This window comes from Pelodiscus sinensis, chromosome 2, assembly GCF_052426305.1.
Source record: "Pelodiscus sinensis isolate ZL-2025 chromosome 2, ASM5242630v1, whole genome shotgun sequence".
Classification (NCBI taxonomy): domain Eukaryota; kingdom Metazoa; phylum Chordata; order Testudines; family Trionychidae; genus Pelodiscus; species Pelodiscus sinensis.
Window position 1 is genome coordinate 130,315,041 of NC_143053.1, and position 24,386 is coordinate 130,339,426.

Sequence of the window (24,386 nt, forward strand, 5' to 3'; positions counted from 1 at the left end):
TCCATACACGCACGAATAGAAATATTCCAAGCTGAACACTATTTCATGCATCTCTTTTTGATTTATGCGTAGATTATTTAAGTGAATTTGAAAGACTTGGTTACATAAACTACTGGGTTCCCTTTTTTCAGGGAGACAGCCAAATCTTTGCTTATATGTATCATTCTTAGGAATTATCTCTTATTTAAATCAGAGCTTGTCAATGTGCCTCCACTGTCAATAAGGTGCATTTGGTGAAGACTGAATCTTTATGAAACACCTTTCTGAAATTCAATTTTTCTTTAGGAGAGTTAAGGTGCCAATGTTTTCATATAACCCTAATTGATTCTGATTGCTCTTCTTGCTTGGCAAGATTCTCTGGTTGCAATTTTTTTTGTCAATTCAGCAAAGAGAATATGATCAAAATACTTCCTTTCAGTTGCTCTGATGATCTGTTTTCCCTGATTCAATTTGATCCGCTTACTACATAGTAGGCCTCTACAACAAGAATTGACAAGACAGCTAGCTACTTGGATTGGCTTGATGATCTTACTTAGTATCGCCAAGAAATAACATATCATTTACTATGCAAACTGAGGGTGTAATCTTTGTAACCCTCAAATATGATATGTTCACATCCTTCAAAAACACTTAATAGGCTAAGCAATATGCAAAGGGTGAGCAGCAGGTATACCTATATACTCATTCTGAAGTGTTAAAAGTACTAGCAATGGTTATTATGTGCAGTTATTTCTGCCAGTACTGAGATCTGATATCCAGCATCCAGACAACTAAAAAAAAAATCAGGTTCTAGAAAATGTATCTATCAGCAAAGAAAGCATTTGGTAATGTCCTTGCTTCAGTCCTTATTCCGGTTTCCTAAACTGAGGAACCATCCATGTGTGTTTCTCCACCTCTGCAATGTAGTTTACACATTACATCAGCAACCCTGATCATTGACCTCACATTTTCCATCCCAAGAACCTGTTTGGCAATTCAATTTCAAAGAGGGTCAATAGTATTCACCATTTTACTCTTCTCTGGGAAATGCCTTAAACCTTGAAATATATTACTTGGATTTTTCCACAAAGTCATTTGGATTATTTTGACTATCTGTTGAGCTTGTAAAATCAAGATGAAATCTCATAAGAGGAGTTTGTGTTTCAACCTTCTGTACATTTTTCCAGATGAGCTAGAAATATTGTGAGAGGAATATCTCTTACAACTTTACAACCTCTCTTACAATGTGTGCACTTCCTGTTTCAAATCATGATAGCACACAGAAATACAGATGTGTGAGACAGATTAAAGGAAAGAAAATTTTGATCTTTTTTGATGCTCAAGAAAGATTTTGATTCATATATTTCTAGCTTTTGGGCTTAGGATTGTAGCAGTTCTTATTTCAAATAAAATACTTTACCAGATAACTGAGGGCTTGAACCTAAGTTACAGATCACTCAATTCCTGATGAAATTAATGGGAATTGAATGCTCTTAGCAGCTCAGAGGATCAGACCTGTAATGCTCATGTAATATTAGCTGTGCTTTCTTATTTTAGAATTACTTGAATTTTTATGCCAAAATATCCAGAACTGCTCTTCTCCCCTCTTTTTAAGAAGTACAGTGCTATTTTCTCTAGTATACACATGTTGAAATTAATGCACTATGTCATGTTGTCAGCCTGGTGTCTTCTAAATATAGAAATAGGTTTGAGAAGAAGTTACACGAAATGGTTTAGTTGGAACAGTGGAATTTCCTTGATAAGCTTCCAGGGATCCCCAGAGCTTTACCGTATAGCAATGCATTTATGGGTACATGTTTAAAAAATATTCCTTCCCAAATGAACTGCACTGTCTAGACGGGCATGTGTGCATGTTCATGTCTTCTCTCCAAAGGAAATGAAACTATTCCTTGACTTTGGAAATGGGAAACAAAAATTGCATAAGCATTATGGTTTTCAGACATAATGAATTGTGTCTACATAAGATCCTCTTATCCCTGAAGACAATACAGAGCATTTCTGATCACCATATTAGATAGATGGTTTGTTGCAAGAAATTGGGACTTCAGCATTGTTTAAAAGTTTCAAGTGCTCTTTCAGGGTATGTCTACACTACAAAGTTAGTTCGAACTAACGGACGTTAGTTCGAACTAACATTCATAGGCGCTACACTAGTGCTCTGCTAGTTCGAATTTAAATCGAACTAGCGGAGCGCTTAGTTCGAACTAGGAAAACCTCATTTTACGAGGATTAAGCCTAGTTCAAACTTACTAGTTCGAATTAAGGGGTATGTAGCCCCTTAATTCGAACTAGTGGGAGGCTAGCCCTCCCCAGGTTTCCCTGGTGGCCACTCTGGCCAACACCAGGGAAACTCTATTGCCTCCCTCCCGGCCCCGGACCCCTTAAAGGGGCACAGGCTGGCTACGGTGCTTGTGCCAGGTGCAAGCCTGCCAGCACCCAGTCAGCAGACCCTGCACCTGACACGGCACAGAGCCACCCACCCGATGTCCCCCAGCCCTCCCCCTCTTCCTGGGACCCGGCTGGCGGCTCCCGGGAGCTTGCCCGGGACCGCAAGAGGCGGGCACCCGCCTGGGCTAGTGCGGTCATCATGGACCTCGTCCACGATCTCCGCACTAGGCACAGGAAAGTGGCCGGCTTGGGCAGGATAGCTGCCAGCCTGGCCACCCAGGAGCAGGTGTGCAAGAGAATCAAGGGGGTCCACTGAGACCCCCGACCCTGAGCCCTGAGCTTACAATGGCCGTCCTGGGTCAGACCAAAGATCCATCTAGCCCAGTAGCCTGTCTGCCAACAGTAGCCAACCCTAGGGACCCTGGAGGGGATGGAGCGAAGACAGTGACCAAGCCATTTGTCTCGTGCCATCCCTCTCCAGCCTTCCACAAACCTTGGGCAGGGACACCACTCCTACCCCCTGGCTAATACCATTCCATGGACCCAGCCTCTATGACTTGATCTCACTTCCCTTTAAACTCTGTTCTAGTTGTAGCCTTCACAGCCTCCTGCAGCAAGGAGTTCCACAGGTTAACTCTTTGCTTTGTGAACAACAACTTTCTCTTACTACTTTGAAGCCTGCTACCCATTCCTTTCCTTTGGGGTCCTCTAGTCCTTCTTTATGGGAACTCATGAAGAACTTTTCTGAATGCACCCTCTCCACCCAACTCCTGCTTTTAGAGACCTCTATCCTGTCTCCGCTCCATCTCCTCTTTTCTAAGCTGAACAGTCCCAGTCTCTGTAGCCTCTCTTCATCTGGGACCTGTTCCCAACCCCTGATCATGTTAGTTGCCCTCCCCTCTCCCAGCCTTTCTCTTCCCCTCTCCCACCTCCTTTTCCCAGTCTCCCCCAGTTTTGTTCAATAAAGACAGAGTCAGTGTTGGAAGAAACGTTATCTTTATTTTGTACATCAGGAAGGGGGGCTTGGGAAGGGTAGGTGGAAGGAGGTAAGGGAGGAATGGGGTACGAGCCCCCGATGGGGAGGACTGGGCTGGCTCTGTGGGCTTCTGGGGGTGGAAGCTCTCCTGCAGCCCCCCAATTGCCTCCTCTCCCCAGATGGCAGCCTGCGGCAAGTGCAGCCGGTCTGATGGCCGAGTGGTGTGATGTGCCCAGTGTGGGCACTCCAGGCACTCCAAGTCAGGACTGGTTTGCAAGCGGGGCACCCCTGAGAACTGTCTGTCCGGGGTGGGGGTCGGGTCCCTTTAAGCACAGCCCTCGGCTAGCCTGAGACAGCATCTCCATGCTCTAAGTCCTCCTCTGATGCCCTGCCGGCACTGCTTCCGGCCATCCTTAAGCCTGGTTCAGGGTCCACTTAATGTGGACATGCTAGTTCGAATTAGCAAAACGCTAATTGAACTAGTTTTTTAGTCTAGATGCGTTAGTTCGAATTAGCTTAGTTCAAATTAACTAATTCGAACTAACTTAGTTCGAATTAACGTTGTAGTGTAGACGTACCCTCACAGACTAGGGAGAATGATTTACTGGAGCAGGGACTTGGGAGACAATTTCAATTCCCTGCTTAGTTATAGACTTCCGCTATGAGCTAGGCTGAAACAGTTATACTGTTTTTATCTCCCTTCTCTGAAGTTAAATGAGGGTAAATACTTCTGTGTTTCACAGATGATGAAGATAAAATTAGCGATTGTGAAACCCTCATACTATAGGGAGGAGGATTATAAAAACATCAGGGAGATCAATAGATAATAATTGTACTGTGAATTTATTATTAGGCCTGAAAATCCTTAAGTAAACAGGCAGAGCAAATCTCTGATAAAATGTAGATTGTTGTTAAATAATAAGAAAAAAAGAGGGTTGTAGAATAAATAAGCATTGTGGTTTGAAGTGAGAAGATAGATATGGAGGTGACAGATAATGATCTGTCACTTTGAAAATCTGCAACAAATTAACTAAAGCAACCAAAATCTAGAGAAAAGGCTATGAAGTAATGTAGCCAAGAATGCCAAGACTTCACATGTGCAGAAACATATGTTGTTGGAAATGCCACCTCATTTTCCAACAAATACAAGTAACAGGCTGTCATGGGGCCAACTCGCCACCCTGGCACCTCCAGCTGGCAGTCCTGGGAATTGGCTTGCCAGCTCACTGGATGCCTCCCTCTAATGTTCTTGCTTTTCCCCCTAGTCAAGACCCATTTCACTCTTTGACCATGGCATCCTCTTCAGGACATGCCCTCCGGCAGTGCCCACTCCAGACTCTCTGCGCCCCCTTCTAGGGGGGTGTTGTTTACCTTAGAGCAGGTCCGGAGTAAGGTGAAGGAGCTCCACTAGGGACATGAGAGGGCCACAGAGTGCAGCTCATACTCCTGGGCAGGTGTGGACCTGCACACCTGCCCTTACTTAGATGAGCTGTGGCCTGAAGTTGCAGAGGAGGAGGAGAGTGACAGACGGCAGGGGCAGGAGGAGGAGGAGGATGACATGCCCAAAACTGTGACACTGTTCCTGGAGCTGGTTGCCGTGAGCCTGATTCTGGGGAGGGATCTTCCAGTCAATGCTCTCAGTTTGTCACACACACAGGATGGAGGAGGTGGGATGTGAGCGTCGCTCGACCTGCTTGGGCTGGACATCGAGCTGCAGTCTGTGCACATGGAACCATGTGCAGCATTATTGTGCACTACGCAGACTCAGCAGGCAGCCCTTGAGCCCGCCCAGGCTTCTGCTCCTAGGCTCAGGGGAGGCCACACACACTTCTGGTCCCGGGGTGGGGGATGTCCTCCCACCATCTGCCATGGCTGGAAGCAGGCTAGTCACAAGGGACAGGAGCAACCCCAGACACGCTGAGGAGTGCTGCACACAGCACATGGGCATGCCTGCATGTGCAAGGCACCACCCTCTCCAACAGACAGTGCTGTGAGGAGCAGGTCTGTTTGTGCAGGTCCTAGGGAGGGCCAGGCTGCTCCTGGCTCCTCTGCCGCCCATGGGATCCCACTGTGGCTGGACACTTCCCTCGCCTTTTGATCCATGGGCAGGAGGAAGTGGGCAACATTGTTCCCTGGGCACCTTGGGGCCCCTGTGAGGTAGGGCCTGCTGTGCAGGCCACACATAGCCTTGCTCCCAGGACACCCCCTGTCCTCTGGACTGAGGACTGTTGGTTGCTGCTCACAGAGAAGGGCACGGCCTCATGGGCAGTGTCAGTAGGGATGACTGAACGCCTCTCCCTCTTTGTGTTCTCCACAGCTGGACCAGCCAGGACTGAGGGGTTGAGCCCTGACACCCAAGCCAGCCGCCCGACCCAGCGGGACTCAAAAGCACTCCGGGATCCAGGAAGAGCTGATGAGGGAGTATGTGGGCATCCTGAGTGATATACAGCAGACTCTGGTGCAGGTCTGGGAAGATGCAGACTGGCAGACCCGCATGTGGGACCAGCTCGTGCCACAGAAAATGGTGGCACACCTGTCATGCAGGAAATGGTGCCATCATGCAGGAAATGGTGGCACACCCATCTGCTGTTGCTGCTTCTGCCTCCCACCCTCCTGTACCCCCACTATGCCCATTCCCCCTCTGCCACCCCTCAAGAGATGTCTCTGCTCCCTCCTCAAGAAATGCTAATGTCTCCTCCCCAAGTGATGCCCATGCCCCTTACCCCTAGCCCTCTGCCATCCCTGATCCCACTCCAGCCCCCCTTTCTGCCCACCTCCCCTGTTGTCCCAGGACCCACCCCAAGTTCAATGAGGTCCCTGCATCTGAGGTGGCACATTCAGCCACCCTCCACACCACTTCCAGCCCTAAGCCCCGCTCAGGGTTATGAGCCCGCTTCCCCCTCTCCAGATTTTTTAATGAAAGATTAATACAAAGTTTGTTCTGTTAAAATCCAAACAGACCCCTAGTGGGGAGGCCCTGGGGAGAGTTACTAGGGTCCTTGAGAGAAACTCTCCCTCAGGGCCTCCCAGACGCGCACCCTAGCCTGATGGGCCTGGTGGATGGCAGCTGTCCATGGCTGCTCAAAGGGTCTCCCCTCACGGTTGGCCTCCGCCCCCTACCCTGGGAGGAAGGCCTCCCCCTTCCTCTCCACAATGTTGTGGAGGACACAACACACTGAGACCACCTCGGGGCTGCTGTGCTCCCCCACGTCGAGGCGAGTCAGGAGGCACCTTAACCATGCCTTGAGGCAGCCAAAGGTGCACTTCACCTGAATCCTTGCCCGGCTGAGGTGGGAGTTAAATTGGTCCATGATTGGATCCAGGTGGTCAGTGTATGGCTTCATCAGCCATGGCATGAGGAGGTAGGCCACATTCCAATGCACAATGGCATCTCCATGTCCCCAACTGCAAAGTCACAGTGGGGGAAAAATGTGCCACCCTCCAGCTTCCCATAGAGGCTGGAGTTTCAAAATACACGGGCGTCGTGCACCCTGTCCAACCACCTGACACAAATGTCAGTAAAATGTCCACAGTGGTCTACCAGGGCCTGCAGCACCATTGAAAAATAGCCCTTTCAGTTGATATACTGAGCCGCTCAATGTTGTGGTGCGGGGATCGGGATGCGGGGCCCATCTATGGCTCCACCTTAGTTCGGGAACCCCAGGGCAGCAAATTCAGCCATGATTGGGTCCATGTCTCCCAGGTGGATGACTCTGTGCAGCAGAATGGAGTTGATGTCCTTCACAACCTGCAGAAGGAGACAAATAAACACACAAAACAGAAAATGAGAGGGAGTGCCTGAGCCCTTGGGAGGTGCCTTCCCCCCTCCCATCCCTTCCCACCCTCAAACACCCCAGGAGCCACCCCATGTGAGGCCGCCTCCCTCAGCAGCAGGGCTGTCCTCCCAGGCCAAGCCCTCATTGCCCCCTTTCCAGAGGGTCTCCCTTTTCCAGGACTTCCCCACCCCTGGTAGACCACTGGTAGACCACTGTGGAGAGTGCCTTACCTCCATGAGGAGGGCCCCGATGGTGGACTTCCCCATGCCAAACTGGTTGTCCAACAACTGGTAACTGTTGGAGGTGGTGCGCTTCCAGAGGGTGATTGCCACCTGCTTCTCCAGGGGGGTGGCGAGCCACAGGTGGGTGTCCTGTTGTCACAGGGCAGGGGCAAGCCAGGCAAACAGCTTCCAGATGATGGCCTTCCACATACAGAAGTTTTTGAGCCACGGCTAGTCGTCCCACTGCTCCATGACCAGCCAATCCCACCAGTCAGAACTGGTGTCCAGCCTCCAGAAATGTCTCTCCACTGTGGTGTGCAGTTGCATGGGCTAGGAAGGCAGCCTGCAGAAACTGCAGCATTGCTGTGTGGCAGCTTCAGCTCCATGGCAAAAAGACAGAAGCTGTGGCATCCAAAAAAGCTGGTCAACAAAATCAGGTACTGCAAGAGCTTTGCTCTCCCTTGAAGAGGTAGGCAAGCACACAACAGAAGAAGAGAAATAAGATGATCAATTTGTGCTACGCAATTTGTGCGTATCTTATTCAATTCTTTTTTGAAATAGGCTATTTCAAAATTTGGTGCATCTACACAGCACCAAATTTTGAAATATAACACTGTTTCGAGACATCCCTTACCCTTTGTGCAATGAGGTTTAAAGGGATGCTGAAACAGCATGTCCACTATACTCTGCAATAGTGTATGCATTCAAAAGATGTGGGGTAGCTATTTCAGGATACCTCTGGTATCCCAAAATAGCATAGCAGTGTAGATGTGCCCTTTAGAAAGGTGGCATCCATTGATTACTATTGCCAGGCTACCTGAAATGCTGCTACTGCCTAGGCAAGCAAGCAATGGGATCATAGAGAGATGGGGCAAGCAGCATCACCAGGAATGAAAGAGGGATCTGCAGAAGGCAGATTTAAATGGTGTTTTCTGCACTTCATGATAGAGTCTTCCAGGTGAGGACACTTGCATGGCATAGAGCAAATGGAATCACCATCGGGAAGCTAAGTATCCTGCACTCAGAGCAGGCACTCAAGGAAAGACTGACATTGCTGAGCAGGCCAAATCAAGCACTGGCAGAAGGCCAAGAGATCAAGGAGAAGGAGATTGATTCTGCCATTACTCAGGGCATGAAGAGTCAAAATCCTCTGCACCTTCTGCAAAGGTTGTTTCTTTTGCATGGACCAGTCCCTATGCCATCAGGTGTTCCCATCGCCTCAGTGAAATAGTGAATTGGGTTAAGGTTGCCAGAGTCGCTTTCTTGTTAAAACTGAAAAAACAACAAATGGTCTGGTAGCACTTTATAGAGTAACAAAACATGTAGATGGTATCATGAGCTTTCATGGGCACAATCCACTTCTTCTTGTTAAAGATATACAGATAGGTGTGTGTGTGTGTGGATATAAGTTTTGATTGCACAAAACATTTGAACAATTGTGTACAGAAATCTGTACAGACCATTCTATTGTTAGGTAACTTGCAAACAGGAAAAAATCCTACAAAGAATTAAAAAAAAATTAGTTCTGAATTAATTCCCAAATTCTAACTGAAATTGTAATTTTGACATATGATGTACATCATTGAATGGGCATCTCTGGTTTATAGAATGAAACACAAGAGAACTCAACTTGACACTCTCATACAATGGCAATTGCAGCACTCCAACCCACAAAGTGAATTTAAGCACCAACAAAGCCTGAAAAAATAAAAAAAAGAGCTAGAATTCCTGATTCAAAGGCAAATTAGCAAACTCCTGTGCCTTGATTTAACTACAGAAATGAAGAAAGAGGAGATTCAGGTCTTACCCATCCAAGTATAGCACTGTACAATGTATTTCCTAGTCATTTTAGCTTCTGTAACCCACTTAAAATAACTGTTTTTTGGAGGAGGAGTACCAGGAACCTATTGCACATATAAGTTAGTTTAACTAAAAAAACTGAAACTTTCCAATTAAACAATCTTGAAAATTGTCCCTAAAAATATTCAAGTCAGGTATTCCATCAATCACAACACTTCTACATGAGTGATTTGGAGTTTGACAAATCAATGTTTCTCAGCAAAAAACATTTTGCCAAAATCCAGAGAAGCATCTTACTTCCATTTCTAGTTACTTACTGTTTCCTTTCTGTTCCCTCCCCTTATCTCCTTTTGCTTGTCAATTTCCTATCTTCCATATTCTGCTCTTCCACTTCCAATTACTTCCTTCTACTGTTCTCATTCATTTGTTCATGTGGAATCACTGTCTGAGATGGTATCAATTTCTATTCACTTCTGAATTCTCAGAATGGAGCAACTGTGTATAAAGGCACAAAGATAAGAGAAAACTGATGGCATATTGGAACAAAACATGTGTCATTTCCCTTTGACTCCTCAATGTAAATACGAGTTTTTCTATTACCTAGAAGCTTTCAGCAATGCTTATTTTACCAGCACTGTAAAATGCCAAAAGTAATAATTGAAAAAAAATGGGGCAGGAACAGTTGAAAGAATATAGTGTAAGAGACAAGTTAATCAGGATCTTTAGCTTTCTGGTTGGATATTAACACTGAGTATACCAATGTATTCTTATATGCCTTAGATAATTCCTAGGGTTTGATTACTTTACTATCGATATAAGTATCTATTCTGAATTTAGAACATGAAGATAACTGACTACAATCAATCCAATTAATTAAATCTGACAGCATATAGAAAACAAAACAAAAAATAGGAGATCAATGAAGATTTCTCATAGCATCTAAAGTTAGAGAAACCTAACAGACATATGTGCCAGAATGGGTCAAATCAATATATAGACTTTTAACACTGGAGACTCAGGTTTCTTCATGCGTATCTGCTATTTTGTGGTTTAAACATTGTGTAAATTTATATTCACATACACATCTTTTGAAAAGTTAAGTTATAAAACACAACATTAATTAGCAGAGTAAAATATAGTTTGGAGGAAATGATTGGAAATCATTAAAATTGTTCAATTATTGATCTTGCTCGTACAGGATTGAACTATATCTAAATACAGAGCATAGTTTATTCTGATAATTTGCTGACTCATTCCAATTTAGTTTATTTAACTATTAGGGTACGTCTAGACTACATGCCTCTGCTGACAGAGGCATGTAGATTAGACTACCTGGCATAGGAAAATGAAGCAGCGATTTAAATAATTGCCGCTTCATTTAAATTTACATGGCTGCCGCGCTGAGGCATACCTGGGAGGTCAACAAATGCGGAGCATCCAGACTACCGCACTGAGCTGACAAACAGCTGATCGGCTCAGCGTGGCAGCCATGTAAATTTAAATGAAGCGGCGATTATTTAAATCGCTGCTTCATTTTCCTATGCCGGGTAGTCTAATCTACATGCCTCTGTCGCCAGAGGCATGTAGTCTAGACGTACCCTTATTTAGTATTTGGTTTTATTATTTTTGTACACTGTGTGTCAGTATTGATTGACTGAGATGTCATCACTTCTATTGAGGCATGCATCAGTATCTTCCTATGCATCTTATTTTTGTGTTTAATAGTACCAGAAAATAATAAAAACAGATATAAATAAAGAAAAAAATCAACATTCTATTTTTGATTGGCAGCATCACTAGCAGATGTGGGTAGGGAGATTAACTCCTACCATATATTTTTCGGTGATTGAACTTTAAAACTTTCCCTTGTTTTTTTCCTTGTTTTAAATAATTAATTAATTTAACTTGTGCAAGAATTTTGAAAAAAAAAAATCTCACTCCAAATACTGTATGGCTGCTCCCCAACATCTTCTGGATCCCACTCCCCAGAATCACAATTAATATCTCTGATGGACAAGAGTTGGCGACTAAATCTCCTGATGCTAGGTCCTTTTCTCTGGGGTGTTCAGGGAATGCCAGGAAGGATCTCTACAAATGGTCAGACAACAACCCATAAACAAGAAGAAAGGGAAACTTCACTTTCACCTTACTGCCATTTCTCTAAGCTATAGGGGTAAATATGAACTCTTAAGGATTAGCACACAGCTGCATAGATTTCTTGAGGATATTTTCTTAGGTAATTGTGTGATAAATATTCAAGCCCTGGGGATTAGTGCAGAATGACCTCCTGGAGAAGGAAACTTTTGAACTCTTTCGGCCCTGAGTGGAGACTTTCCAGCTTCTTTCAGACTCTTTGCATATGCCTAAAGAATATGGCAGGAGAGACCAGTGGCATTTAATGGTAGCTTTTTCAAAGTTACAATCAGCAAGTGTCTTTTAAAGATGAGACCTAGCTAGAAGTGACACTGGAAGGTCAGTCCACCTTCTTTCCTTAAGATATTATGGCCTGTTCTACACTAAGGCTACGTCTAGACTGGCATGATTTTCCACAAATGCTTTTAACGGAAAAGTTTTTCTGTTAAAAGTATTTGCAGAAAAGAGCGTCTAGATTGGCATGGACGCTTTTGCGCAAAAGCACTTTTTGCGGAAAAGCGTCCATGCTAATCTATACGCGGTTTTGCACAAGAAATCCCCGATCGCCACTTTCGCCATTGGGGCTTTTTGCGCAAAACAGTTTTTAGCTGTCTACACTGGCCCTCTTGCACAAAAGCATTTGCACAAGAGGGCTTTTCCCCGAGCGGGAGCAGCATAGTATTTGCGCAAGAACACTGACAATCTTACATTAAATTGTCAGTGTTCTTGCGCAAATTCAAGCGGCCAGTGTAGACAGCTGGCAAGTTTTTCCACAAAAGCTATAGCTTTTGTGGAAAAACTTGCCAGCCTAGACACAGCCTAAGACTTTGCATCGACTTTAGCACATATGGTCAATTTTCTAAATGATGTGGCCACACTACCACGACTGTCGTATTGACTTTAAGGGCTGCTGAAATCAGTTTCAGAACTCCTGCTTTTCACGAGGAGTAACATTATTCCCAATCTTCCATGTTCAAATTTATGGTAGTATAGATGCAGCATTGCTGAAAGTCAAGGCTATTGGCTTCCGGGAGGCCTCCCGCAGTTCTCATTCTCACTGCTCTGACCAGAACTTGCACCTCTACTGTTCTCCAGGTGAATCAGAAAAGGCCTGGGAAAGTTTGAATTTAATTTACTATGTGGCCAGCATTGCGAGCATATCTCAGAGCTAGCAGCAATCCACGCCACACGTGGACATGACTTTGACCAATTCTAGTAACACTAAGTTTGAATACTTCTTCTCCCAGGGCCTCCAGTTCCCATGGGCACAGAATTGTGCCTGCATGGAGTATCCAGGAGATCTTGCACCACATCGAGGCATGAGGAGATGAACCCATTCTCTCTGAGTGCTGAACCAGCAAGAGGAACGTGAACATGTATGGCAAGATCACAAGTTGCCTGGTGTCTAAAAGCTATTCCAGTGATGCCCAGCAGCGGTGAATCAAAATCAAGGAGGTGAGGCCGTGCTACCAAAAGCAAAGGAAGAGAATGGAAAGTCTGCTGGAGTACCTCACAGCAGCTGGATGCTCGAGCAGCTGGATGCAGTTTTGAAAGTGAGGCCCATCCACCTTCCCAGTGTGACTGTGGACAGGGGCAGATGATCATTTTGTGGGGCCCAGGGCAGCCCAATTTCACGGGGCCCCCCTTTGTCATGGCGCATGCGCGGGGCTTCTTGAAGCGAGGGGTCTGGGGCGGCCGCCCCGCTCGCCCTACCCTATATCCGCCCCTGACTGTGGAGTCTGGCCAAGAAACACTTAATGTCAGAGGGCAGGACAGCTTGGTGGTGGAGGAGGAGGAGGAAGAGAAGGAGCATGGCCAGCCAGTAATCCCCAAGAGCCAAGAGCTGTTTATAACACTGGAGCCAGTCTCTTCCTTCCAGGATGTCTCCCAGTCCAGCAGCAACTGCGGGGAGGGCAATTCTGGTGAGTTCATAAATGTTTTCTAACTATAAGTGGCTTAAAGCAATGGGGTGTGATGGGTGATATGCTCTGTGCCTACACAGCATGGAGGGTGCAGAACAGCTTGTTAATGTGTCTGCAGATGGAGGAGGAGTCTAGTTTGCACAGCTCCATGAAGTTCTCAACTAGGAACTCTTTGATCCTTCTCACAAGGTTTTTGGGGAGTCCAGCCTTATGCCATCCTCCACAGTAGGACACCTTCCCATGCCAAGCCACTGGTAAGTAATCTGACATCATTGACACAAAACATTGCAGCATAAGGCCCAAGTTTATGGCCACATTCAGTCAGTATTCACTCCCTGATTCAGAGATGACTGATACCTCGCATGGAACCTGCATGATGGAGGAGGGGAACCTATTAGGATTCTCCCTGGAAAGCCGCATATACCAGACACACTCTCCCTCCCCCACTGAGGGCTGAAAAAGAAGCAGTGTCCTCAGGAGGCAGCATGTGCTGGACCCAGTGTGTGCCAGACACAGCAGAAAGTCGCCCTCCTCCCTTCTCCCACCTGTAGGCTCCTACCCTGGCTGGGAAAGTAGCACTGTCCTGGGAAGCCACGTGTGCTGGACACAGTGGGAAGCCATCCTCAACCCCTCCCCCATCCTGCCTGCATGCTTCTGCCCTGGCTGGCCCTTTACCATGCCTGACTACTTCCAAACTGATTGCAACCCAATTCTCCCCTGAAAAATCTGTGCACCTGTGGAAAAATGGCCACTTTAAAGCAAACATTTGGCCTTGCACGGAACACATCTCCATTTTCTTTACAGAGACCTTCAATGTTGGGTAACATATATTGCTTAGGCTTCACACAATGTATCTCCTGTAATGGATCTCACTGCTCATACGCTGGCTAGGTGCTCTGCCTCAGCTCCCCCATCCTGCCATATAAGTTTCCTCCTTGTTCTCACAAAGATTACAGAGCACACAAGAGTCTGCCACCAAAAAGTGAATGTTGTATAACTGAGGTCCAGCCAAGTCAGGAGACTCCTGAACCTCCCCTTTAAACATCCAAAGGCACATTCCATGACCCTTCTGCACCTACTCAGTCTGTTGTTAAACTCCTCCTTGCAGGAGTCTAGGCTGCCCATATAGAACTTCATGAACCATGAGAGCAAGAGATAGGGTGGGTTGCCAAAGGATCACAATAGGCATTTCCACCTCCTGATTCTGATTTTCCTTTCTAGAAAAAAAGTTCCACTCTGCATCTTTTGGAAGAGGCAACAGTTCCAAAAGATGTGTGTGTTATGCACCTTTCCCGACTGTCTCACATTGATGTTGGTGAAACAGCCCTTGTGATCTACCTGCAGCACAGTGGAGAAGTACCCTCTTGTGGTTGATGCACTCAGAGGCAAGGTAGTTGGGGGCCAAGATGGGGATGTGTGTTCCGTCTATAGCTCCACCAGTTAGGGAACCCCATCACAGCAAAGCCATCCTCTGTAGTATCCACATGTCCCAGAGTAACAGCCTTCAAAGAAGAATGGTGTTGATGGCCTTGGCTACTTGTATGATGACAGCCTCCACTATAGATTTCTCCACTCTGAACTGATTCCCCACTGACTGTTAGCTGTCTGGTGAGGCAAGTTTCTGGAGGGCTATTGCCATCCACTTTTCCGTGGTCAAAGTGGGTTTTATTTGGGTATTCTGGCAACTCAGGGCAGGGGAAAGCTATTTGCAAATTTCCAAGAAAGTAGTTTTGTACATTTGGAAGTTCTGCAGCCACTGTTGATCATCCCATCTCTGCATCACAGTGAGGTCCCACCAGCCTGAGCTTGTCTCATGGCACCAAAACAGGCATTGTGCTGTGTCCAGAGGATTGACTGGCAGCTCTCTTGCATCAACACCAGGCTTTGCATGAGCAGCGACTCCATGCCACACCGAGATTCATCCTCATCCTCTTCCTGGAGGAGGAACATGTGTATGCTCACAAAGTACTATACCATAAGGTGCACCATGACACACATCAGCATGACAATGGTTTCCTGCAAACCTGGCTCCATGATTGCACTGCTGTGGCATCTGTGCGGGCAAAGAGGGCACAAAAAGGTGTCAGTACACGGCTTCCTTTTGATCTCATGAAAGAGGGGGACCAGATGAGTGCATTATGGAATGTTGATGACATGAGTCCTTAACCACCCTCTGCACGATTTTGGTCCCAGTGGGCACCATGAGCATAACCCAGAATGAAAAGCTGTCCATGGTGCATCATTCTCTGAGTCGATGGTAGGCTCTCTACTGAGGACACCCTATTTCAAATTACATTTGATTCTTCCCCACACTGAGGACACAGACCTTTGACTTCACAAAATTGGGAGCCAAGAAATTGACTATATCAGATTTTATTTTATGTCATAGTGTAGACATGCCCTTCAGGTGAATCTGTGATCCCTTATCATTGAGAAGAAGCTAGAGTTTGTGCTAAGGGAAATTTTTTATTCATATTGAAACCTAAAACACTCTACAACTATGTGAGCATTCAGAACACTAGATAACACTTTGTATAACCCCATTTGACATTGATAGTGTCTACCATCGACCATATATGTCATCAGCATTTTATACTAGATCGTAGGAGTTTGACAATGTTTTATTATTTTGTTATTTCCCCAACATTTCTATATTTCATAGTTCAGTCAGAAACAGAAATGAAGTGTTGGTATATAGGGAAGGATATTCTTGTATTTTTTTCACACATGAAGAAGGAAAAAGAACCTTTTAATATCACATTTATGTTAGATTTTCATCCCAATTACATGGCCGCAGCACACACACAGACTAGATTAGAATGTTCTAATCCTTGGTCAGCACTAATCCTATTGGCTGACCAATTGAATATTTGAATGCTAATAAAAATCAGTCTCTGGATGTTTTGAAGCTATCCAGAACTAACTGCAGCGGAAGTCCCTTTTAGAAATTTACATGAAATTAATTTGACGCTGATAATAAAATAATAATAATAATAATAATAATAATAATAATAATAATAATAATAATAATATATTGTTAGATAAATATAGATTATAAATAAAACCAGATACTGCATTGCTTACACGGACAACTAATTTATCTTCCATTTCATTTAATAATGGGAGATTTATATAAGGAAAGAATGAACAAAGGCTACTGGACTGGGTTCATAAGTAATATAATATTTTACCTCCTAACTGCAGACTGTTGCTGCCGAAAAGCCATATATTACACACACTCATGTTCTGATAGCATAATTCTTGTTGACTGTCATGCACCTATTTTACATACTGGCTACAGAATGGCTTTAATTTAGATAACTCCAGCATCCTTTGAAAAGTGATTGTAAAGTATTCAATTAATTCACAATGCAAAAAATAACATATAGACACAGGTCAAGTCTTTTAGATTAAATTAGGCTTCCAGTATTTGGAAAACTGGCATAAAAGTAGCAGCATAAAGTTGGGAAGAGCACATGAATGATAGTGAATCAGTTTTCAGGAGTGTAAAAGAAAAGACTGCAGCAAATTATTAATCCTTTGCTATTGTAACCAATAGTATCAGTACACATATGCCAAATGTCTTAGACTCGCTCCCAAAGAGTTACCTAATCACTATGTTTCTAGACTAAGCACCACATGTACAATTTTATTCAATCAACAAGAAAAAAAGAAAAAGTGTAGATGGGCCAAATTTTTGAAAAGCCTCCTCCAAAATTTGCATACCTTTTTCCAATAGATCAGTGTAGTCTAGACATAACCCCTGTAGCGTGCTTGAGATTTTTCTGTCCCAAATGCAGGAATCTGCACTTGTCCTTATTGAAGCTCATCAGATTTCTTTTGGCCCAGTTTGTCTAGGTCACTCTGGATCCTATCCCTACACTCCAACATAGGGTATGTCTACACTACCACCACTAAGATTTATAGCTGATTTTCACTAAAGTACTTAAAAGTCATCCAGGGGACCATCTCACAAGGGGCTCTGGCAGTGATTCATAGGGCTCAGGCCAGCTGCCCCTTCTCCCTTCCCATTGATGGGCCTCTTTCTGTCTAATGCCCCCACACTTAATTTCCATTTGTGATCCCTTTATAAAAAATCCCTCAGGGTATGTCAACACTACAAAGTTAGTTCGAACTAACGGACGTTAGTTCGAACTAACATTCATAGGCGCTACACTAGCGCTCCGTTAGTTCGAATTTAATTCGAATTTAATTCGAACTAACGGAGCGCTTAGTTCGAACTAGGTAATGCTCATTCCACGAGGATTAAGCCTAGTTCGAACTAGCTAGTTCGAATTAAGGGGTGTGTAGCCCCTTAATTCGAACTAGTGGGAGGCTAGCCCTCCCCAGGTTTCCCTGGTGGCCACTCTGGCCAACACCAGGGAAACTCTATTGCCCCCCTCCCGGCCCCGGACCCCTTAAAGGGGCACGGGCTGGCTACGGTGCTTGTGCCAGGTGCAAGCCTGCCAGCACCCAGCCAGCAGACCCTGCACCTGGCACGGATCGAGCCACCCACCTGATGCCCCCCAGCCCTCCCCCTCTTCCCAGGACCAGGCTGGCAGCTCCTGGGAGCTTGCCTGGGACCGCAAGAGGCGGGCACCCATCTGGGCTAGTGCAAACATTGTGGACCTTGTCCACGATCTCCGCACTAGGCACAGGAAAGTGGCCGGCGTGGGCAGGATAGCTGCCAGCCTGGCCACCCAGGAGCAGGTGTGCAAGAGAATCAAGGGGCACTGAGACCCCCGACCCTGAGCCCTGAGCTTACAATGGCCGTCCTGGGTCAGACCAAAGGTCCATCTAGCCCAGTAGCCTGTCTGCCGACAGCGGCCAACCTTAGGGACCCTGGAGGGGATGGACCGAAGACAGTGACCAAGCCATTTGTCTCGTGCCATCCCTCTCCAGCCTTCCACAAACTGTGGGCAGGGACACCACTCCTACCCCCTGGCTAATACCACTCCATGGACCCAACCTCCATGACTTGATTTCACTTCTCTTTAAACTCTGTTCCAGTTCTAGCCTTCACAGCCTCCTGCAGCAAGGAGTTCCACAGGTTGACTCTTTGCTTTGTGAAGAACAACTTTCTGTTACTAGTTTGAAGCCTGCTACCCATTCCTTTCCTTTGGTGTCCTCTAGTCCTTCTTTATGGGAACTAATGAAGAACTTTTCTTTATGCACCCTCTCCACCCAACTCCTGCTTTTAGAGACCTCTATCCTGTCCCCCCTCTGTCTCCTCTTTTCTAAGCTGAACAGTCCCAGTCTCTGTAGCCTCTCTTCATCTGGGACCTGTTCCCAACCTCTGATCATTTTAGTTGCCCTCCCCTCTCCCACCCTCTCTCTTCCCCTCTCCCACCTCCTTTTCCCAGTCTCCCCCAGTTTTGTTCAATAAAGACAGATTCCATTTTGGAAGACACATTATATTTATTTTGTACATCAAGAAGAGGGGCTAGGGAAGGGTAAGTGGAAGGAGGTGAGGGAGGAATGGGGCACGAGCCCCCGATGGGGAGGACTGGGCTGGCTCTGCGGGCTTCTGGGGGTGGAAGCTCTCCTGCAGCCCCCCAATTTCCCCCTCTCTCCAGATGGCAGCCTGCGGCAAGTGCAGCCGGGCTGATAGCCGAGTACTGTGATGTGCCCAGTGTGGGCACTCAGAGCACTCCAAGCCAGGACTGCTTTGCAAGCGGGGCACCCGTGAGAACTGTCTGTCCGGGGTGGGGGGTCGGGACCCTTTAAGCACAGCCCTCGGCTAGCCTGATACAGCATCTCCACGCTCTAAGTCCTCCTCTGATGCCCTGCTGGCACTGCTTCCGGCCATCCTTAAGCCTGGTTCAGGGTCCACTTTATGTGGACGCGCTAGTTCGAATTAGCAAAACGCTAATTTGAACTAGTTTTTAGTTCTAGATGCGTTAGTTCGAATTAGCTTAGTTCAAATTAACTATTTCAAACTAAGTTAGTTCGAATTAACATTGTAGTGTAGACGTACCCTCAGAGAAGATAGACTTCTGTCCTCAGTTCCACTGATCATGATACCTCTTCCCAGTTTTACAATACAGAAAAAAAATTGACTTACAGCCCCCTTACTCCATGCCCCCTCCATGTCCCCATTGCTAGCACTTACCTGAGTTGAAATCTCATTTTTACAGACTCAACAGGCAACATGGCTTTTGAGATGGTTTGGTCTCTTCAGCAGATTACCACACATGGAATGATTTCTCTTTCTGACTCCTCCTCACCTATTTCTGTGGATTCTCCTTCTTCCCTGCAGGGTTGGCCTTCAGATAGGTCATAGACCCTCCATTATGTGATAATCCTTTGGGTAATGAAGAAGAAAGAACAAGGTCTAGATCCAAAAAAGGCATCTGTAGTTCTCTGTGTGCTGTGTCTGCTGACTCATAAGTATCTTGTATTATCTCAGATTACTTGTCCCTCATGTATAGTCATCTCCTGTGACCTGGGTGCTACTTCACCTTTCATGACTCCTTAAGTCCACTCTGTCTGGTGTCTCCTTAATGACTGAGCAGTCACATGAGAGCTCATATACAGAATCAGGCGGTCCTTGGCTGATCTGTCAAACTCTCGTGCCTGCTTTCTCTGCTTAGGGAAGCGTTAGTACCATTATACATGTCTTGACCTCATCTGGAATACTGTTTGCAATTCTGTTCACCCATGTTTAAGAAAGATAAAGGATGATCAGGGAAATTGAAAATCTACCTTATGGGAGCTTGGGAGCTTCAAAGAGCTTGGCTTTTTTATCCAAAAGAAGGCTGAGGGGAAATACAATTGTTTAGATGAGAGGGATATATACCAAAGAGAGAGAGGAAGTATTTAAGTGTCAATATGTACACAAGAACAAATGGCCATCAACAAATTTAGGCTTAAAATTAGAGAAAAGTTTCTAACTATAAAGGAGTAAAGTTCTGGAACAGCCTTTTAAAGGGAACGGTGGGGGCAAAAAAGAATCTAACTATCTTCAAGACTGAGCCTGATAAGTTTATGAAGGGTTGATGTGTAGCTAATCTGCAATTCTAGTAGCAAATATCCCCACTAGCCATTGACTGGACATTAGATGGGGAGGGTTCTGAGTTAATGCAGAGAATTATTTTCTAGGTGTTTGGCTGTTGGATATTTTTTATGTGCTCAGGGTAAAACAGACTTCCATATTTGGGTTGAAAGGATTTTTTTCCCTGGGTAAGATTGATAGAGACCGTGGGCGGGGAAGGAAGGGTGGGTTACACTTTCCTTTGCATCCTGGGGCACCATTCACTTGCAGGTTTATTTGAAATCTTTAAACCGTGATTTGAGGACTTCAAGTAATTCAGTCAGAAGTCTATTACAGGCTGAGATTCTGTGACCTGCAATTTGCAGGAGGTTAGACTACATGATCATGATGGTTCTTTATGGCTTTAAAGTCTATAGGTCTAGGATCGTTGCCCATCTTCATCTGCAACAGGTCTCCCCTCCTTGGTAGTAGCATTCCTTTCTGCCATCAATGCCTACACTGAACAATTGTGTCACCACATCAGTTGGGTTTCCCAGTGTGCTGAAAATGGTAATGAAAGGTCTGAGCCAAAAGAAACAACCTGGAATAGTTTCTTACTTGCTTTCAAAGTAAATTCCACTGTACCATTATGCTAGGATATGTCATGAAGAAGATAGTGTATCAAACTCTCACTTATATACAAATTCCTTGAATTTGTCTATGCAAATTGGGGTATTGTCAGTGCACACAGTGTCTGGCATGCCATATCTAGCAAAATGTGCCTTCACTTCATCAGTCACTGGCTTGCTTCTTGTACCCATGTAGCCAGACAGGAACTCCCCTCTACCCCTCCCCCCCTTAACATCCATCTTTGCTTGCCTGGAAGCATACAGGGCACATAGAGCAGTAAAATCAGCATAGTCTTTGAAAGCCTTGACAGAAGGCTCAGATATGCCAGCTCACCCAGTGACCCTGGACAACTGTAAGCAGAGATAAGAGGGTGGTCGAACTAATCGCTGACCAACAGGCTGCCGAGAACTGCCTTGACTGAAATCCATATTGATACGAAAACACAATGTCCAAGAGGAGGAATCTCCCGCCCAGTAAAAAAATGTCCAGTACTCGCAATTTAGTTATCTCTCTTGCAAGTGTAAATTCAGTTGACACTCCCTTGTAAGAACTGGCATCACAAAGACGGACCAACACAATTTGGCATCTTACATAAGAAAGAGGATACGGGCCCCTATGGGTATAAAGTTGGGTCCAGCAGCACGCTTACTTTGAGTGTCAATCTACCATCTATCTGCTGGTCGGGTTAGGTGATTGGCCTCCCGAGGTTCCACGGGGATGCCCACCTCGTATTCATCTTTCCTGGGAATTGAGGGACCGGCCCTGGCCTGATACGCTGGAGTCGAGAGGCACAGAAGGGGGTAAAAATTGTACCTGGATGTGGTCCTTTGTCTTAAGTGTACACATAGATTTAGAGCTCTTTAAAGATTAAGCCGTCACTTGGTACCATTATTTCTATTTTCTATCGTTATTTTCTTTGTACCATTTTTAAGATCTATATTTGCTAGCAGTTAAGAAATAGAGCAATAGCCATTGTAACCATATGATTTATAAGCTTCTTTAATAAACCTGCAAAAGTGGCGAGGAATCCTGTGGCACCTTATAGACTAACTGAAGTGTAGGAGCATAAGCTTTAGTGGGCAAAGACCCACTTCGTCAAATGCATGTCTTTTAATAAACCTGTAACTGTTTAAGTTTTAACCTGACTCCTTCAGTTGCTGTAACAGAACCAAGCACCAATACAGGCAGAGCTGTGCATTTGGATAGTGTTGCTTCTAGAGGACAGATCCGTAGGGGCATCTCTCAGCCTTCCCTAGGCTGCCCGCTACGAAGGGATCATGTATCCTAGCAGTCAAAATCTGAGATGTAATAAGCTCTCCCTGTAAACTCTGGGGCATCTGTCGGCCTGTTGGCTGCCCACCACAAAGGGACCTGGTCCTAGCGGTCAAAGAAACGGATGTTAAACTTCTCGGAGTGCCCATCAGCCTCCCTAGGCTGCCCGCTGCGACAGGACCTTGTGTCCTAGCAGTTGAAGACTGGGGTGTAACATACACACACACACTGCCCTGACCATCAGCTGACAACCCTTCAAAACATCAATTTCCCAAAACATTGAGTCATTCCATTGTAATCAAGTACTGCTTTAAATTAAAGCTATAAAGCTATAGAAGTACATTCCCAGCTTTTCCCCTGGTTATGTGGCAGCTCATGTGGCAACAAAATCTTTTTCTGTGGCAGTTATCACACAACCAGCAAGTGTGACACACTTCTATCAAATAACAGAGTTGTGTATTCATTCTCCAGTAAATACACGCTTGGGCCCATCTAAGATGGCTGCAAATACCCAAAAGTGAGACCTGGTATCTTAACATGAGGCAGGAACATCAACTGTTCTCAAAAATGATTCCATCCTGCATACACCCAGCTCATCCTTAATTTGAAAACATAGTTCTGCAACTACTACCACATGGTTTTTGTCTTCTGGCCAGAGTGCTATTATCACTCTCTTGATTGCCTGTAGTTGGATGCACCGTTTCTGTTGCCTTTTTGGTTCCTACCATTTTTATTGTTGAAACTGAGACACTGAATTCATTAACATGTTGCACTATATCACAATTCCCTCCTCAGAACTTGCAGTGGTTGAGTGTATGTTCCTCGCTCATGGTATCAGCTAACACTTTTTCTCTTTAAGCATATCCAGTTCAGTCTGTAACAGGGTTCTGATGACTTAAGCAACCAACTGCTCCTGCAAACGAGATGCACCAAATCCTTTTTCGGATACATCACATGGGTGTGATTGTGGCTTTCCTGGGTTGTTATTATTTCAGAACAGGGGCAATCACTATTGGTTTTATTTCGCTATTGGGGATTTGGACAGTCCCACTTTGTATCCTGTCTTGTGAACTACTGTAGAAAGTTCATATTGAGGAAATTCTTGGGGGGAAGGTCCAGAGGCAGCAGGCAGCAGGCAGCAGGCAGCAGGCAGCAGGCACAGGAGGAAAGACAGACAGAGCCCTACAAATTTGTGTATATCCGCTTTATATTCGTGGGTATGTGCATTTGCTGATGTGCCTTTGGGCATCCATGGATTATTTTTGCAGATGCAGATACAAATTTTGTATCTATGCAGGTTTTAATAACAGAAACCCCTTAACCATAGAAATTCTTACAGGGTTAATAAAAGGGTATTCAACTATGGGATAGAGGTTGTTTTATATAAATAGCATTAATTGTAGCCTTTTTAGCATTTTCAAGGTAAGCAATCTCGTACTACAAGCAGCCATGGACCACAGCACATGTCCAGGCAGGGAATTAAAATGCTGGATGCACAGCTGTTACTCAGTGCAGCGTTGCTGTGCTTTTGTGCTTAAGGTGCTGTAAAATTGACAAGCCTGGGAAAAAGCCTTGGTGATATTATGACAATGTGTGGATGAATGCCGGTTACTTGAAAGGGCAGCCAGAGTTTCCCTGATCTGACAGAACCTGGAGCTGGCCCCACTGTTTATACATGGAGACAGCAGCTGCCTGACAAAATACCAGTTTGCTGAGGTATTGTTCCCCAAAGTAAGATGAAATGGAAGAGGTACTGCTGGTGTTGCAGTCCATCCTGGCAGGACATGTACCAAAGTTAGCCAGCTTGTGACTGTAGTAGGCCAAAGCTTTCAAAGATTAAAATTAGTTTGACAATATTCAGCAAATTACCTTTACTTTTGCTTTGTTGAGTTTTAAGCCTCCCGGAATGAGATCTATGGTAATTTTTTGAATAGCGATTTCAGACATCAATTCTTCCAGCCATATTGATGGAATTAAATACATTCAATTTTTAATCATTAGCGATTGTAAATATATTAAAATTAGATCTTTTATGGGATTATTATTTGAATAATTACTAAGTAAACATATAAGAGATCTCTCATTAACAAAATTCCTAACATAAACTGTGAGAAAAATCCGTTCAATTAACAATGCTTTTTAAGCCAGTTGATTGCATCTCTACAGCTCATCTTGTATGAATCTTAATTATGTCTAATAAAAAAGTTCCTTTGACATTTTGGAAACATATAAATATGGAATAATACTGTAAGAGGTGGTTATCAGTGACATTACTTCCAAATGTAAATATTCTAA